This window comes from Rhinopithecus bieti, unplaced genomic scaffold (assembly GCF_001698545.2).
Source record: "Rhinopithecus bieti isolate Rb0 unplaced genomic scaffold, ASM169854v2 scaffold_1583, whole genome shotgun sequence".
Classification (NCBI taxonomy): Eukaryota; Metazoa; Chordata; class Mammalia; order Primates; family Cercopithecidae; genus Rhinopithecus; species Rhinopithecus bieti.
The window spans coordinates 1,407,874-1,426,858 of record NW_016803645.1 but is presented as its reverse complement, the minus strand read 5'-3'; the positions used below and the strand labels follow the sequence as shown (position 1 = coordinate 1,426,858).

General features: G+C 41.2%; 1 protein-coding gene and 1 pseudogene across 1 annotated transcript in view; both read left to right on the top strand.

Annotated features, from left to right (window-relative positions):
• The window catches only part of LOC108542077 (ribosomal RNA small subunit methyltransferase NEP1-like), a 103,425-nt pseudogene extending 97,859 nt beyond the window's left edge, over window positions 1–5,566 (top strand).
• Window positions 1–18,985, top strand: part of TIAM2 (TIAM Rac1 associated GEF 2) — a 217,932-nt gene that overhangs the window by 51,753 nt on the left and 147,194 nt on the right. The window lies entirely within an intron of this gene.

The window sequence follows — 18,985 nt, the reverse complement described above, 5'->3', positions numbered from 1 at the left end:
ACTGAGAGAGTGGGCTCAGTGCCTATTAAGGCACAGATTGAAGTTTTAGGACTCTGTTCTTTGTGCATTTTGATGTTTAGTTATGAACAGAATCTGACTTTGTTTTGCTTTATGAGAGTGATTCTGGCTTCATCGTGAAGACAGGGCAGAAGGCAGAGAAGAGCTTGGCTAGAGAGAGAGCAGGCAAGATCCATGGTAATTAACTTCAGCTTTTTGCAGGGTGGTTGGGTGGAAGAGAGGAGTAGGATGTGTGTTGATAATGATGGAAAGACTTATTAGTGGAATTTTTAGAATGACTGATTTAAAGTTGCTGGAAGGAGTTCTCATCTATCAACTGGTTATTTACCAATGGAATGTGCCCCCTAATGGATCTGTGAACTTTCCATCACTCAATGTATTTAGGTAAATGAAAGTAGCCCCATCTGTCAGGATGCTGTAGGAGGTTCCTAAATTAGAGGGAAGGTTGGGCTAGATAGATGACCTGTCTGGTCTCTTTGGAACTCAAATTCAATTATTCTCTTAATTAAACTTACTAGGAAACTTCCAGCTTGAAAAATTTTACTTCAGTCTATAAAGAGAAAATATTAGGAGTTGACTGAGAGGCTGAATATAACATTATAACTTTAACTACAATTAGATCTGAGCAGATTACTTGCACTTTCTTCAATATTCCAATAGAACCCTTCAAAAATGTTGTAAACAGATGTACCCAGTAGCTAGTATTTATAAGCCGGGATTTTACAAGCATATTTCCTAAAGGATTTTTTTTTCTACCAAAAACTTTGTTTTACCTTAGCCAAAACTCATTTTGTAGGGTTCTTTTTGGGTAGCATAATAATACAGATGTTATCATTTACACAAAAGTATTACCTGTTAGCCTTTATAAAGCGTTGTATTTAATTTCAAAACTTAGGATTGTGTACATTATCACCCATTGTTGTTTGTTAAGGTATATATATTTAATTTGGATATAATGACCTACAGAAAAAGGTCACTTTAAAGAAAAAAATTTTTTAAATGATTTTTAAATTATGCATAATAGATGTACATAGTTTCGGGGTATGAATGGTAATTTAGCACATTCATATAATTTGTAAAGCTCAAATCTGTAATTGGGATACCCATTACCTTAAATATTTGTATTTTCTTTATGTTAGAAACATTAGAACTATTCTTTTGTAGCTAGTTTGGAACTTACAATAGATTATTGTAAACTAGAGTCACTCTACTGATCTAACACTAGGTTTTATTTCTTGTATCAAACAGTATATTTGAACCCATTAATCAACCTGTCTTCATCCTTTCCTTCCTACCCTTCCCAGCCTCTGGCAACCACCAATCTACTCTCTACTTTCATCAGACTTACTTTTTGTTTTAAATCTCCCACATATAAGTGAGAATATGTGATATTTGTCTTTCTGTGCTTGACTTATTTCACTTAACATAATGACCTCCAGTTTCGCCCACAGTGCTGCAAATGACAGGATTTCATTCTTTTTATGGCTGAATAATAATCCATTATGTATGTATACCACATTTTCTTGACCCATTCATCTCTTGATGGGTACTTAGGTTGATATATTTTGGCTATTGTGAATAGTGCTGTAATAAACATGGGAGTGCAAATACCTCTTTGATATATTGGCTTTCTTTCTTTTGGATCTATACCCACTAGTGGGATTGCTGGATCATATGGTAATTCTATTTTTAGTTTTTTCAGGAAACTCCAAACCGTTCTCCATAGTGATTGTACTAATTCACATTCCCACCAAGAGTGTACAAGGGTTTCCCTTTCTCTGCATCCTCTCTAGCATCTGTCATTGCCTGTCATTTTTATAAAAGCCATTTTAACTGGGGTGAGATGATATCTCATTTTATTTCTCTGATGATTAGTGATGGTGAGTGTTTTTTTATGTACCTGTTGGCCATTATATCAGTTCAGATCTTTTGCCCATTTTTAATCGAATTATTTGTTTTTTGCTATTGAGTTGTTTGAGCTCTTTATGTGTCATGGTTATTAATCCCTTGTCCGATAGGTAGTTTGCAGATATTTTCTCCCATTTTGTGGGTTGTCTCTTTAGTTTGCTGATTGTTCCCTTTTCTGTGCAGAGCTTTTTATTTTTATTGTTTTGAAACAGGGTCTTCTTCTGTCACCCTGACTGGAGTGCATTGGTGTGATCACAGCTCACTGTAGCCTCAAACCCCTGGGCTCAAGCCATCCTCCCATCTCAGTCTCCTGAGTAACTGGGAACACAGGCGCTCACCATCATAGCCAGCCACTTTTTAAAATTTTGTAGAGAGAGGTCCCACTCTGTTGCCCACGCTGGCCTCACACACCTGGCCTCAAGTGATCCTCCTGCCTTGGCCTCCCAAAGTGCTAGGATTATAGGCGTGAGCCACTGTGCCTAGCTGGCAGGAGCTTTTTAGCTTGATGTAATTCCACGTGTTGATTTCTGCTTTGATGCCTGTGCTTTTGAGGTCTTAGACAGAAAATCATCGCCCAGGCCAATGTCCTGGAGCATTTCCCAAATGTTTTCTTCTGGACATTTCATGTTTTCAGGTCTTAGCTTTAAGTCTTTAATCCATTTTGACTTGATTTATTGTGTATAGTGAGAGATGGAGTCTAATTTTATTCTTCTGCCTATAGTTAACAGTTTTCCCAGCACAATTTATTGAAGAGACTGTCCTTTCCCCATTGTATGTTCTTGGTGCCTTTGTTAAAGATGAGTTGGCTATAAATGTGTGGATTTATGTCTGGATTCTCTGTTCTGGTCTACTGGTGTATGTGTTTTTTTTTTTTTTTTTTTTTCCTTTCTTTCTTAAGCCAGTACCATGCTCATTTGGTTATTAGAGCTTTGCAGTAAATTTTGAAGTCCGGTATAGTTTGATGCCTCCAACTTTGTTCTTATTGATCTATACCTTTGGCTATTCAGGTTCTTTTGTGGTTTTACATAAAGTTTAGAATGTTTTTTTCCTATTTTTGTGAGGAATGTCGTTGGTATTTTGATAGGGATTGCAATGAATCTGTAAATTGCTTTGGGTAGTATTGCCATTTTAACAATATTAATTCTTCCAGTCCGTGAGCATGGAATATCTTTCCATTTTCTAATGTGTCCTCTTTAGTCTATTTTATCAGTGTGTTATAGTTTTTATTGCATGAATCTTTTACTTCTTTGGTTAAATTGCTTCCTAGATATTTTACATTCGTTGTAGCTATTGTAAATGGGATTGCCTACTTGATTTCATTTTCATATTGTTCGCTGTTGGCTTATATAAATGCTACTGATTTTGTATGTTTATTTTGTATCCTGCAATTTTGCTGGATTCGTTTATCAGTTCCAACAGTTTTTGGTGGAGTCTAGGTTTTTCTAAATATAAAACCATGTCATGTGTGAACAAAGGCTACTTTGAACAAAAGGGTAATTTGACTTCTTCCTTTCCAATTTGGATGCTTTTTATTTCTTTCTCTTGCCTAATTGCCCTGGCCAGGATTTCCAGTACTTTGTTGAATAAAAGTGGTAAAAATGGAAAAGAACAACTTTTATGAAGAATTGGTTTTATTTATTTATTTATTTATTTATTTATTTATTTATTTTTTGAGACGGAGTCTCGCTCTGCCGCCCAGGCTGGCGTGCAGTGGCCGGATCTCTGCTCACTGCAAGCTCCGCCTCCCGGGTTTACGCCATTCTCCTGCCTCAGTCTCCCGAGTAGCTGGGACTACAGGCGCCCGCCACCTCGTCCGGCTAGTTTTTTGTATTTTTTTAGTAGAGACGGGGTTTCACCTTGTTAGCCAGGATGGTCTCGATCTCCTGACCTCGTGATCCGCCCGTCTCGGCCTCTCAAAGTGCTGGGATTACAGGCTTGAGCCACCGCGCCCGGCCAAAGGTTTTAAATCCTCATTTTTATGTCACTTAATATTTGCACATTCTTGTGAAAGTAATTAATTGATCATTTGGTGATATTATTGGGGCTTGCTTGTTATGTAAGTAACACTTGGAGTTTATAAATATACCATAAGGCCGGGCGCAGTGGCTCATACCTGTAATCCCAGCATTTTGGGAGGCTGAGGCAGGCTGATCACCTGAGGTCAGGAGTTTGAGACCAGCCTGACCAATATGGAGAAACCCCATCTCTACTAAAAATGCAAAGTTAGTCAGGCATGGTGGCACACGCCTGTAATCCCAGCTACTTGGGAGGCTGAGGCAGGAGGATTGCTTGAACCCGGGAGGTGGAGGTGGCGGTGAGCCAAGATCGCGCCACTGCACTCCAGCCTGGGCAACGAGCGAAACTCCGTGTCTCTCTCTCTCTATATATATATATCTCATATATATATATCATCTATATATGTTATATATATCATATAATCTATATGTTATATATCATATATAATCTATACATCATCTCCATATATGATGTATATATCATAAAATATCTCATTTCCAAGATAATTGACTGTATTAAAATTTATTTGTGCATTTAATGCCTTTGAAACACTTAGAAAAAGTTTATATTAGGGAATTTAGATTTGTAATGGTTTTAAAGCAATACATACCATGCTAGTATTATGTTTTGAATTTTCTCAAAATTGACCATTGATTTTGAAGACATCTCCAGTTTGCTTTTTAAAATGTTAAAAATTTATTTTGTTCTTCATTTTGCTTTCATTTAATACATAGCCATTGAGTAATTAATGATGGTGTGGTATAAGGCTCACAAACATGATGCATAATAATTGTAGGAGAAGAACATTACCAGAACTTTTAGGCCCAGAAACATTTCTTCATAACAGTGTTGTGAGGCAATAGCATTGAAGTTACGTTAACGCTATGTTTACCAGTGTTTTTTGTTCATTTGTTTGTTATAGTTAGGATTTGTCTGGGTTTGTCTGAATCAGTTAATATGCAGTATAGTCATGCATCACTTGACAGTGGGGAAAGTTCTGAGAAAAGTGTCAGGTGATTTCCTCGTTGTGCGAACATCATGGAGTGTACTTACATGAACCTAGATGGTACAGCCTACTGCACACCTAGGCTATATGGCATAACCTATTGTTTCTAGGCTGCAAACCTATATGGTATGTGATTGTATTCAATACTGCAGGCAGTTGTAACACAATGGGAAGTATTTGTGTGTCTAAACATATCTAAACAGAGAAAAGATACATTAAAAATATGGTATTATAATCATATGAAACCACCATATATGCAGTCTGTCATCAGCTATGACATTGCTATGCTGCACATGACTGTATTCAGTTTTTAAACCAAGACTGGTGGGTTCTCTTCATCAGCATTTGTGAGAAATGCTGTTGTTTGCGTATGATCATTAGGCAGAGCAGAAGTTTGGGTCGTCTGATTTTTGTGACTGTGAGACCTTGACTCACAGCAGCAGGTGCTGGCGCTTCTCCCATAGTGCGGAGCATAGAGCAGGAGGCAGGAGCACGTGGCCAGCCGCCAGCACAGCGGCACTGCAGTGTTGCCTTGTTGAAGATGCCAGCTTGGAATATGAAATGCTAATGGAGAATGGCGGGGGATCTTTAAGCAAAAACTCTGAAAATTTTGCTTGATGGGCAGTGATCGCATGTGGCGTGGCTTATTTTAAATAAAGGGATTGCTTGGCGTCTGACACAGAGACGTAGAGTGCAACAAACACTGTTCTTCCTTTCACATTTACTACCACTGCCACCATCACTGTCACCTCCCATTCATTAATTCATTCATTCATGCATGCAGTTACTTAACATATATTTATTGGGTATTCACCATGTGCCAGGCACTTCTTAAAGTCCTGGGCTTTCAACAGTAAACAATTTAAACAAAATCCCTGCCTTGTGGAATTAACATTCTAAGAGGCAGGCCTTATGTTAAACAATTTACATCTATTATTTTATGTGATCCTTACAGTAAGCCTGGGAGGCAGACAAAATTATCCCCATTTTGCAGATTAAGAAACTGAGGCTCAGAGAAATTAAATGATGTGTCCAGTGTCACACAGCGGGATCTGATGTCAAGCCAGAGGGACTCTAAATAGTGGGCCCTGAGCTGTTTTGCCAGCTTCTTAGGAACAATGTCTGAGTGGCCAATGAATTGCACATCAGTTGTACATTTGCTTGGGTTTTCAGCATGACATGTGGGAGGTAAACTTTCACACCACCCCTGGTTTAGATATGAAGGCCAGTCATATCTGCCCTTACTGCATTCTCTGGGCAAATTTGGAAACCTTTGGTTTTAGAAACAGACTACCTGAATTTGGGCTTTTCAATCAAATGGGGAGAAAAATCATCTCCCCCAGTAATGTTTCTGAGGATCGCAGGATTCTCGGGCAGATACTTGGTGTACGTCATTTTCTTCTAGTATTGCCTTCATCTGGGACATTTTTGCCATCGCATTTCTCAAGGTCTGGGTTCCTTCAGCCTACATTATTTAAAGTATCGCTTTTTCATCAGAAACTGTGGGGAAGCCCTCTTCAGCACATGAGTATAGCCAAGGTTTTTACCCATTAATGCAATTACATCCAAGGTGCATGTTTACATTTGTGAGGGATTATTTAATCTTTTGTAATCCTGTTTGGGTAAAAGTACTTTATATCTTTAATCTCTACTTGTTATTCTTTTATTTTTACTTTTTTCTTTCTTGAATATAGATTAGCAGTAAGGAGTGGCGCTTAGGTGGGATGTTCTGTCAGAAGCATTCTGTGTTTGACCTGAAAAGTAAAGAATGTGGAAGGAGTTTTTATTGTTTTCTTCTTTGAATTCTAAGCAGAGAGGTTATTTCTGAGAGCTCACATTACTTTAGAACATTATTTTATTATTTAGAGATGGACTCTCGCTCTGTTGCCCAGGCTGGAGTGCAGTGGTGTAATCTTGGCTCACTGCAGCCTCCACCTCCTGGGTTCAAGCAATTCTCCTGCCTCAGCCTCCCGAGTAGCTGAGACTACAGGTGGATGCTGCCACACCTGGCTATTTTTTGTACTTTTTAGTAGAGATGGGGTTTCACCATGTTGGCTAGGATGGTCTTGATCTCCTGACCTCATGATCCGCCTGCCTTGGCCTCCCAAAGTGCCGGGATTACAGGTATGAGCCACTGCACCAGCCTTTATTTTTTTGAGACACGGTCTCACTTTGTCGCCCAGGCTGGAGTAAGTGCAGTGGCGCAATCTCAGCTGATTGCAACCTCTGCCTCCTGTGTTCAAGTGATTCTCCCACCTCAGCCTCCCGAATAGCTAGGACTACAGGTGCATGCCACCATGCCTGGCTAATTTTTGGGCAGAAATGGGGTATCACTGTGTTGGCGAGACTGGTCTTGAACTCCTGACCTCAAGTGGTCTTCCTGCGTTGGCTTCCCAAAGTGCTGGGATTACAGGTGTGAACCACTGCACCTGGCCTAGAACTTATATTTTAGTGTCAGTTTTTCTTATAACTATTTACAGATTAGAACATATTATTTACATTTTTTATTTGTGATAGGCACTATGATTGTCAACCCCACTTTATGAGGAAGGAAAAGGGATTCAGGAAGCCTCTAAGTTATGAAGAGGTGAACTGCTAGCCCAGATCTACTGGTTTTGAAGCCTAAGATGTTTCCACTATTCCCTTATTTTTATTAATAACAATTTGTCATGTGATAGTGGCTCTCAAACTTGTCATGTGATAGTGGCTCTCAAACTTTTCATTCTGGAGATGTTCCTGTGCCCCGTCTTATTTTATATTCTCCAGCTCTTCTCTGGATAGGAACAGAAACCCTCAATAACATATCTTTGCATGCATGTGTACACATACTGTCTAGGATATTCAGGTTTCTTATTTACAATCAGGTTTGTGACAATTTTTGTATAGTTTTGGACTAGGCATGTAGTTTTTTTATGGATTGATTTATTGCGGGGGTGTGTGTGTGTGTGTACATATATTTTCCTACCAACATTTTATTAAGAAAATTTGCAAGAATAGAGAAAAATCAAAAGAATTGTACAGTGAACACCCATAAGCCCACCACTTGATTCTATAATTGTTAATAGTTTGCTATTTTTGCTTTTACGTGGGTCATTTTGCATTGTATGCTTCAGAATAGAATACTTAGTAAGTAGTAATTTACATTTTTCTTAGAGATCTTTGCCAAGGAATTTAATTTTAGATGCCTGTTAACACATATGTCCTGTTATATTATTATCTCAGAACGAAGCATTAGAAAGAGCAAGTCTAGTTTTATGATTTGGAACTATCTGGTTTTTGTAATTTTAGGATGGAGAACTAAATTGACAGTATTCGACTGTACTTGGGCAGTCTAAAGCCCTTGAGAAACCTTACATAGTTTGAAACCCCAAGTGACTTTGTAAAATCATAGAACTAAAGTCATTTGGGTGACCTCAGTAATAAAAAATGAAATCAGACAATGCAAACCCATTGGAAATATCTGAGGAATGTTGGAGATAATTCATGTGTACAGGCGGTTCTGGCAGAGAGGGATCTACATATAAAATGTATCAAAAGGTCAGAATTGTTTTAAAAACACCTAGAAGCAGGAATTATGAGCCAGGCGCAGTGGCTCACGCCTGTAATCCCAGCACTTTGGGAGGCCGAGGCAAGCAGATCACCTGAGATCAGGAGTTCAGGACCAGCCTGGCCAACATGGTGAAACCCTCTGCCTTCTAAAAATACAAAAATTAGCCAGGTATGTGGTGCAACCCTGTAATCCCAGCTATTCAGGACGCTGAGGCAGGAGAATCACTTGAACCCAGGAGCCGGAGTGCAGTGAGCCGAGATCACGCCATTGCACTCCAACCGGCAACAGAGTGAGACTCCATCGCAAAAAAAAAAAAAAAAAAAAAAAGAAAGAAGGAATAGAGTAGGACATGCAAGTATTTCCTGCAATTAATTGTTCTTCTGATTGTTTTTTTTTTTTTTGCTTTTCGATTACATGCTCTTAAATTTCCTTCTGCAAATAGATTTTTCTTCCGTTTCCTTTTGTATCATGGAGTCCCCTTTCTGTCTTAAGTCAATGTGGAAGGCGTTCTTTTACACTGGCTGTTATTTTATTTTATTTTCCCTATTTTAGTAACAGAAATGAGGCTGCTGGGTCTGACGGAAGCAGAGCTCATGATTTAATAGTATTCATTCATTCTTCTGTATTTACCTAACACACACACACCCACACACACCCACACACCAAATTAACATTTTGGGGATTCCCATGTTTTGTGTTATGTGACTTGGCCTCCGTGGCAACCTCTGACTTCAGTCCCGGGGCTTGTGGTTACTTGGGTGGTACGTCCTTGTGCTGCTGCCTGTTGCTGGCCAGCTCTGTGACCTTTTGCAAGTCACTTAAGGTCTCTGTTTATCTGTACTTTGAGGGGATTGGAATAGGGAATTTTGCAGGTTTATCCCTCCGGCACTAAAAATTCCCTGTTCTGTGTTCAGGTTAACATTTTTTTCCTCCCTCTGAAATTCTCCCCTGCCCCTGCCCTGACTTAAATGTTTTGTGGCCAGGCTAATTTTTATAACTATTACACTGATGGTCTTAAATAATGGCTCTTATTATTGGCCAATTAAGATTAGAAAGCATGACCAGGCATGGTGGCTCACACCTGTAATCCCAGCACTTTGGGAGGCCAAGGTGGGCGGATCACGAGGTCAGGAGATCGAGACCATCCTGGCTAACACAGTGAAACGCCGTCTCTACCAAAAAACAAAAAATTAGCCAGGCATGGTGGCGGGTGCCTGTAGTCCCAGCTACTAGGGAGGCTGAGGCAGGAGAATCACTTGAACCCGGGAGGCAGAGGTTTCAGTTAGCCGAGAACATGCCACTGCACTCCAGCCTGGGTGACAGAGAGAGACTCCATCTCAAAAAAAAAAAAAAAAAAAAAAAAGATTAGAAAGCATACTTTCAAGTGTATAATAACTTCATATGGAAAAAGATTGTGTGTGTGCCTACATGGGTAGATGGATGGATGTGTATGTAAAGATACAGTTTTCATCCAGATAGGAAATTAAAGACTTATCTGTCTATGGTAGAGTCTGGTCTATAATATTAGGTAAAAATCTTTCTGTTGGATATGTAGATCCTTTTTCTTTTGAGAGAGGGTCTCACTCTGTCACCCAGGCTGGAGTGCAGTGGTGCAGTCATGGCTCACTGCAGCCTTGACCTCCCCAGGCTCAAGAGATCCTTCCACCTCAGCTCCCAAGTAACTGGGAGTACTGGCATGTGCTACCACGCCTGGCTAATTTAAAAAAAAATTTTTTTTTTGAGATAGTGTCTTGCTGTGTCTCCCAGGCTGTAGTGCAGTGACACGATATTGGCTCACTGCAGCCTCTGCCTCCCGAGTTCTCCCACCTCAGCCTCATGAGTAGCTGAGACTATAGGTGCCCGCCACCACGCCTGGCTAATTTTTGTATTTTAAGTAGAGACGAGGTTTCACCGTGTTGGCCGGGCTGATCTCACACTCCTGGCCTCAAGTGATCCGCCTGCCTTGGCCTCCCAAAAGCTGGAATTACAGGCGTGAGCCATCGCCCCTGGCCCTGGAGAATTTTTTTATTTTTATTTTTTGTAGAGACAGAGTCTCCCTATGTTGTCCAGGGTGGTCTTGAACTCCTGGGCTCAAGTGATCTGCCCACATCAGCCTCCCTTGTAGCCTGAACCACAGGTATGCACTCCCAGGCTTGGCTAATTTTTAAATTTTTTCCTGGTAGCTAATTGTTTAATTTTTTTCTGGTAGAGACAGTCTCCCTATGTTGCCCAGGGTGGTCTCCCGGGCTCAAGTGATCCTCCCACCTCAGCCTTCCAAAGTGTTGGAATCACAGGCATGAGCCACCGTGCCCAGCCTCTGTTATTTTTAAAATGATGAAGATATTACATTAAAAATCTCTTGCCACATGTTTGTCCAGGATAATTTGTGTATTCACATACTTAGAATATGCACATTTTGAAAATCTTTGATTAAGTGGTTTTCTTCTATAAAATAAAGGTTTGTGATCCTGTTCTATTCATCATCCCCCCCTCCACAATAACATAAAAGATCTGAAAATGCTGCTTTACCTTTTGGGTATTTTTATTTATTTTATTTTTATTTTTTTTGAGAGGGAGTCTCTCTGTCTCCCAGGCTGGAGTGCAGTGGTGTGATCTCGGCTCACTGTAACCTTACCCCCCGGGTTCAAGCAATTCTCCTGTCTCAGCCTCCTGAGTAGCTGAGATTACAGGTGTGTGCCACCACACCTGGTTAATTTTTGTAGTTTTAGTAGAGACAGGTTTCACCATATTGGTCAGGCTGGTTCCAAACTCCTGACCTCAGGTGATCTACCCTCCTAGGCCTCCCAAAGTGCTGGGATTACAGGCGTAAGCCACCATGCCCAGCCTTTTTGGGGTATTTTTAAAATGTAAGGTCTTTCATCAAAGGATATAGCAAGATCCCAAAACACTCTGAATTTCTGCTGTATATAACTTTTATTTAAGATAATTTAATGGTTCCTTTTTAATAAAAAAGCACCACATTGGGGTAACAAGGACTTCCAATGTACAAGACCATGGTTCAACTAACTTAAAAATGAAAGAACTCCAGCAAGGAACACAAGGAAGTTTATACCCGATATTTTGCAAATCATGATATTATTCTTAAGGGCCTCTCTTGAGGCAGGATTTTTATGATCATAACATTCCAGCTGTGGTTTTGGAGGCAGAATGTTTACTACTGCTCTAAATGCAAGGATGGTAGGTGTGTATTCTTACTGCTAAAGGACTTAAAAAAGAAGCTGAGGCTCCCTTCAAGTGAGTAAACCTTTATTCGGCTGACTTGGGAGCCGCGTTCCTATGGAACTTCAGTGGTAATTATGGAATGCAGGCCCAACAACAGCCCAGTCATGGGCGAGCCTGGCCTCTCTGAGGCATGATGGCAGGCTGTCCCGGCTAATGGCTTCAGGCAGCCCATGGAAAACCACTTCTGGTTAAGTCTGCATCATACTGTTCCACCAATGGAAAAAATTGAACATGATGAGGGTGTGTAGCTAGCAGACAAAAATATATCCAGCATTGCACAGGATCTGTTTTTAGCTCTCAACGGCTGAGCATTTGAAGTGTTAGACAGTGTTTCCTGGCTTACCATGAGCAGAAGGAAGAGTGAGTTTGTGGATGTGTATATAGAATCTAGCTTCGTGAAACTTTTCTTATTAACGAAAAGACCCTGAGAAATACTGGCTACATCCAAAGTTCTGGCAAAGGTAAGGTTATAAATGTTTACTTTCCCTCTTCTGGAGTTGAGATGTAATTTTATAAGTGAGATAAAAATGTTTCTCAAAATCCTCCCACCGGCAGTATGTAAGTGCTGACTTATTTTTGTTTGACATTATTGTGTACTTAGGCAGCACACGTTGCTGTGCATAAGGGAATCATTACCTTTAAATTTGAGTGTCTATATGCTTTCAAACACCTATTGGTGATTTATTGCAGTTGCCTGCCCCGTTTTATTAATTAACTCTCCAAAAGTTGTACATATTGTATGGATTTATTTTTCTTGATGGTCTCAAGAAAGTACCACGTCTCAGTCTGATCGTGTTAAAGCATTGATGACTATTACTTTACCAGTTAATTTTTTCAGGGTAGAAAGGGAAATTAAAATGTGGCAGAGATTGTATTTTGCAGTTTTTGGGTTATTATATAATCTCATCAGGGCTTAGTTTTGAGCTGAGTGGGCTATTTAGCTTAAGAGTTTCTTTTCAAACTTGTAATTTGATGTTCGCTGTTTAGTATCGTTTGTCTTTTGTCTTAAACTTGATGAAAAGAAATGGAATCCCTTGTAATCTTGGGAGGGGGGTACTTGTTTAAGAGGAGTGATTGATTCATCTTCTAGTCCATTAGAGGCTGCTCATTCATTAGGGTGTTTGAAACCCCAGAAGCACAAGTACTGCTGGACGTCTAGTGTTTGCTCATCGGCAGGGGCCGAGGATCCCTGGCTTTGGTGTAGTTCTTCCTTGGCTTTACATTAATTTGGCCAAGCATGTAATTCGCAGAAAATTGGTAGGTGGAGAGACAGAAATAGGAAGCTTTATTGAAGTCATTGTAACTTACAGGATTATTTATAGAATTTCTGGAAAGTAAGGGTACGAGTGAACAGCTGCTGGAGTTTCTCCTAACATGTTTAAACATTTTGTTGTGGCCTTTCGTCACACTTAGGGATTCTAAAATTTTATACTTTCAGCATTACGAGGTTGTGAATTATTTTCAGGCAGGCTACGTGGGTTCATTTTCAGCTGTGTTAGGTCAGGGCTGTCATCTCCATCGGTGTAGTGCGCACCCCCCGTGTGTTCACTTCCTTTACAGACACGTCTTTAGGGATGGAGGAATGTGAATGTGGTTCAGGCAGGTTAGAAAGATTGGTCACATTTTATTGATGACTTTTCCTTTTAATCTAAGAAATGCTGCTCTGACAGAGCCAGCAAGCATTGAGAGCAGGAACAGAGCACTGGCCTCCTCCTTCTCTGGTCACATTAACACTTGTCACCTACTTTGATTTTTGCCAGAGCTTGTGGACAGAAAGTGAAGTCTGTTGAAGAACTTAACGACTCAAATTCATACTGACCAGACCATAAATAGTGTTTTGAATGCAAGTAGATAACACCTTTTTTCAATACTTTAGTGCAGAGGGAGTGACTTTGCAAAGCCCTCTCATTAGATCTGGCCTGCAGGAAGGATGCCTGGAAGTGCAAGATAAGCTTAGGCTCCTTGTGAAGAGATTAGTTTTCCAGTGGGTAAGTGGGTCCTTCACTTACCCACTAAGTAAAACAGATGATTCTGTCTTGGTGGTCTGAGATTGTGTTTGAGCAGAGCCATGCTTTCTTTCGCAAAATTAGTTAAAGGTCTTTGCAGCTTCTTCCCACCAGAAGTATTGAATAAAAAACCACAGAGCTTAAATATCTGATGGGGCACTTTACTATATGTGTATGTGCCTCTTGGTTTCATTGTGTAAGATTCACTTATGTGATTATAATAAATCAGGTTAGTGAGATCCCTTAGTTCAACTTTTTCTTTTTTTTTTTTTTTGAGACGGAGTCTTGCAGTGTCGCCCAGGCAGGAGTACACTGGCATGATCTCTGTTCACTGCAAGCTCCGCCTCCCAGGTTCACGCCATTCTCCTGCCTCAGCCTCCCTAGTAGCTGGGATTGCAAGTGCCCGCCACCACACCCGGCTAATTTTTTTGTGTTTTTAGTAGAGATGGGGTTTCACCATGTTAGCCAGGATGGTCTCGATCTCCTGACCTCATGATTCGCCCACTTCAGCCTCCCGAAGTGCTGGGATTACAGGCGTGAGCCACTGCGCCTGGTCTTCAACTTTTAGATTTAAAAAAATATGGGCCATGAAGAACAATGTCTATTTGGACATTTTTTAAAGGAATAATTCGCATCTTTTTTTTGAAATTAAGTGTACCTTCTATGTGAAGGTAATAACAGCTTTACTAGAAGGGCTAGAAAAAAGATAAAGGTATGGAATAGAAAGAAATAGCAGCACTATTAAAGACAGTAAAAAGTAATAATAATGGTAGTAGATACACCTGAATGTCTGACTGTTGAATTCTAATAACAGGGTGGAATATCTTTTTATTACTCAAAACAGGCTTACAAATATCAGGAGGCTTCAACATCAGTGTCTCAGGAAACATATCGAACACTCATTTTTAAGGTCTTTATAGTCGATAGTATTGTAGAGACAGAACATTAGAGCTGAAAATGGACCTTAGGCAATGTTTCAAAGGAGACAATTGAAGAAGCACAGAACTGAAGCGACTTGTTTGAAGCCATAAAGATGGTTAGTTACCCATTTGGAAAGAAATTCCAGGTATCCTGTTAGTCATTTTCTTACTCTACCTGTTCCTTAATTGAGGAAACTTTGGCACATCCTGATGTATCTTAGATAATTAATAGAGACTTGTGTATGCATACATATGTGTGCATATATCTACAGACAAATGCACATACTTTTTTTTTTTTTTAAGAGACAGAGTCTCACTCTGTCACCCAGGCTGGAGTGTAGTGGTGTAATCTCGGCTCACTGCAACCTTCACCTCTGGGTTCAAGCGATTCTCCTGCCTCAGCCTCCCCAGTAGCTGGGATTGCAAGCACCTGCCACTACGCCTGGCTAATTTTTTTTTTGTATTTTTAGTAGAGATGGGGTTTCACCATGTTGACCAGGCTGGTCTCAAACTTCTGATCCACCCGCCTTGAACTCCCAAAGTGTTAGGATTACAGGCATAAGTCACCGCGCCCAGCCTACATGCACATACATTTCCTTCCTCCCCTTGTCCATCCTTCCTTCTTCTTTCCTCTTTTTTTTGGTTCTTTCTTTCATCTGTTTACTTACCTGTTTACCAAACGTGCTTGGTAACCTGTCTGTTGGTTTGGTTTACCTGACTGTTTAAAGGTCTAGTAGAGAAAAGGGCTTTGCTTTTCTCATAGCCTGCTCAAATTCAAAGCCGTACATTCAATCTGTGACCATCAGCTCTCTGACTGTTGCCCTAACCTATGTGATAAGGCAGCTTGGATTAGACTTAATCTGCCATTCTCTTCCTGTTTCAGTCTTAGATTGGTTTTGTTTGGTTTATAGTCACATTCCAATAGAAAACTGTTTAGGTTTTCTTACTTCTGTGCCTTACAGAAAAGAAGCCCTGGACGGGAACAGAAACACAGCAGATGAGGCCTGGCTTTAGTGCCAAGATGATGTAAGGCACTTTTGGAAAAGTAAACTTTACACAAAAAGTGATAGACCAAGTTATCATTTACACTTAAGGAAAGGGATGCGGTGAGTCCCACAGATAATGTCGGGATGAAGTTGATTCAGGGTGTTCCTAGGACTTGAATAAAGGTTAAAAAATCCTGGGTATGGTTCAAGCACTGGCAAGTGAGAATAATCCTTATCCTGCCTCTGTACTTGTCTCTGACCCGTCTCTATAGTCGCAGAATTGCTAGAGTCGGATTTCTGAAATGGAGATGTGAAGAAGGGCTAAGGAGAGATGGAGTTTGCAAGCTTTTAAAGACAAAAGCTAGAATCCATATGATTAAAGGCAATGAGAAGAAACCAAGTGGAGAGAATAAAGATAGACTTGTTTTCAAGTTGCCCTTGGCCACCCCTGGAAGGTGGAAAAAGGCGTCTTAAAGACAAGTGAAAGGAAGCTTTATACACAGACACAGTAGTGAACTGAGGAAACTCATGACATGAGGAGGCACTGGAGAGTAAAGCACTTCATGGAAAGTGTCCATACATTCTTGGAATACGTACACACACACACACACACACACACTCCATTGAAAATTGGTAGGATGATCACAAATGTACCCAAACAGCCAGACAAGTTAACTGTAAAACAACAACAATAACAAGACCCCTGAAATAACAGGAAACTAACAGTAACCGTCACTTACCTTTTTAAAAAATGTCACAGGGGGAAAAATAGAAGTGACAAGACAACACGGTGACATGCAAGTAATCAAGGAGTTTCTCACTGGAGCTTGAGCTCCTGTATCCTGGCACCGCACCGCATGCATGTGATGTTGGTGCCTCTCAAACGTTTCTGAAGTTTCTGTGATAGGAGGGGCAGTTGCTATAGAGCCACCTCCTCTTGTGCGTGTGATTCCTCTCCCTTTGACTCGTTCTAGGACATTTTAGGAATGGTCCCTCTTTCTACACCAAATCACATTTTCCCTTTAATTCTCATTAGTGTGCTGGAATTTTTCCTGAAGATACACACATAGACATCAAATGAAGCTCTCTTGATCTCTCTGTCCTTCCCGCTAGCATCTGATTCCTCTCTGCTCCCCGTTACTATAAAACTCTTAGAATGAGCTGTCTGTATTCACTCCCTTCAGTTTCATTGGCCTCATCCTCAAACTCACCCCATTCTGCCCTTGTCCTGTTCACAGGGACCTGCATAATGCCAGACCTACCTACTAAATGCAGTGCTTGTTCTGGTTTTTGTTATTTGAATCAGGAACATTTGACATGGTGTCTCAGTCTTCTCCCTGAAACCCTTTTCCCAATTGTCTTTAGATGCCACACACTCTCTTGGTTTCCTCTTTTTTTTTTTTTTTTCTGAGACGGAGTCTCGCTCTGTTGCCCAGGTTGGACTACAGTGATGCAATCTCGGCTCACTGCAACCTCTGTCTCCCAGGTTCAAGTGATTCTCCTGCCTCAGCCTCCCTAGCAGCTGAGATTACAGGCATGGGCCACCAAGCCCGGCTAATTTTTGTAGTTTTTTTTAGTAGAGACGTGGTTACTTCCACCATGTTGGCCAGGCTGGTCTCGAACTCCTGACCTCAGGTGATCTGCCTGCCTCAGCCTCTCAAAGTGCTGGGATTACAGGTGTGAGCCAGTGCCCGGTTTCTTGGTTCCTCTTAATTCAGTTCCATTTTATCTCCTTTTTATCTCCTTATCTGCCCATTTTATCTGCCCATCTTTTATCTCCTTATCTGCCCATTTTATCTCCTTTATGGGCTTCTCCTCATTTCCTTGACCTCTTAATGTCGAGGTGCTCCAGGGCCTCCTGGGACCTCATGTCTTTCCTTTGTTTACCTATGGAGAGCTCATCCAGTTTCCATTTTAAATACCATCTTTGTGTTGGGGACTAGCCCACTTCTCTCCGGAACTCCAGACTGGTATTACCACTTAAGTATCCAGCGGACACCTCAAACCCAGCGTGTCCAAAACTGAACTCCTCATCTTGCCCCCACAGCCTGCTCTGCTCTGCTGTCCCCATTCTCCCATGGCTTTAATGGAACAGTGTGGAGTCATCCTTGGTGTCGCTCACACTTACCTCCACCTGCCCTCGAGTCCTGCTGGCTCTCCCTTCAGCCCTTTGGAGCTTCAGCTCTGTCTGGAGAAAGCCTCCTCCCCTGCCACTCCCCTCCCTTACCACCCCCACCCAAGCTGGGGTGCACTGCCTCTCCCCTGCATCGTTCCGATAGCCTAGCAGGTCCCCCTGCTGCTTCCAGTTTGTTACTGACAATCCAGATCCACACAGCAGCCACACAGATCCTTTTAAAATGTCTCACAATGAGGCTTCTCTATCACACCCTCTAATTATGACTTTTTTTCTCAATGTGAAAGCCAGAGTCCTTAAACGGTCCTTCAAGGCTGCCTCCACTGGCTCTGCAGCCCCTCTCTGACCTCTCCTGCCCTTCTTCCCCTTGCTTGCTGTGCTGCGGCCACGCTGTCCCTGCCTCTTGGGCACTTGTACTGTCTGCTGCCCCTGCCCACAGTGCCCTTTCCCCAGAACTCACTTGGTGTCTCCTCCTTGCAAGTCTCTGCTGAAGTGTCACCATTCAGCCAGTCTTCCTCGCCTTTTAAAAATCACAGCATCCTTCCCCTCCACGTTGCCTCCTCCCCCATTTCCTTCTTTATTATTTTGTCAAAGTGCTTATCACCTCCTAAAATAAAATTTATTTTCCAGCCGAGTGTGGTGGCTTACACCTATAATCTTAGCACTTTGGGAGGCCAAGGCTGGCGGATCACTTGAGGTCAAGAGTTCGAGACCAGCCTGGCCAACATGGTGAAACCCTGTCTCTACTAAAAAAATACAAAAATTAACTGGACGTTATGGTGGGCTCTTATAGTCCCAGCTACTTGGGAGGCTGCGGCAGGAGAATTGCCTGAACCCAGGAGGTGGAGGTTGTAGTTAGCTAAGATCGCACCACTACACTCCAGGCTGGGCGACAAAGCAAGACTCCGTCTTAAAAAAAATTATTTTTACTGTTTATTGTTCATCTCTCTCCACTTTAGTATAAGCTCCATGAGAGCAGGGATACTTCTTTGGATGGGGGTCTGTTTTGTTTGTTGCTGTATCCCCAGGGCTTAGAACAGTGTCTAGCAAAGAGTTGTTATTCAGTAAACATTTATTGCCTTAATCAGTGAAAATGTATCCTCCCTGGGAAAGGCTTCCTTTGATGTAGCAGAAGCAACCTAATGTAAATGCAAAATATCGTTGAACCCCTATACTTTATCTTAAAATGTAAATTTTA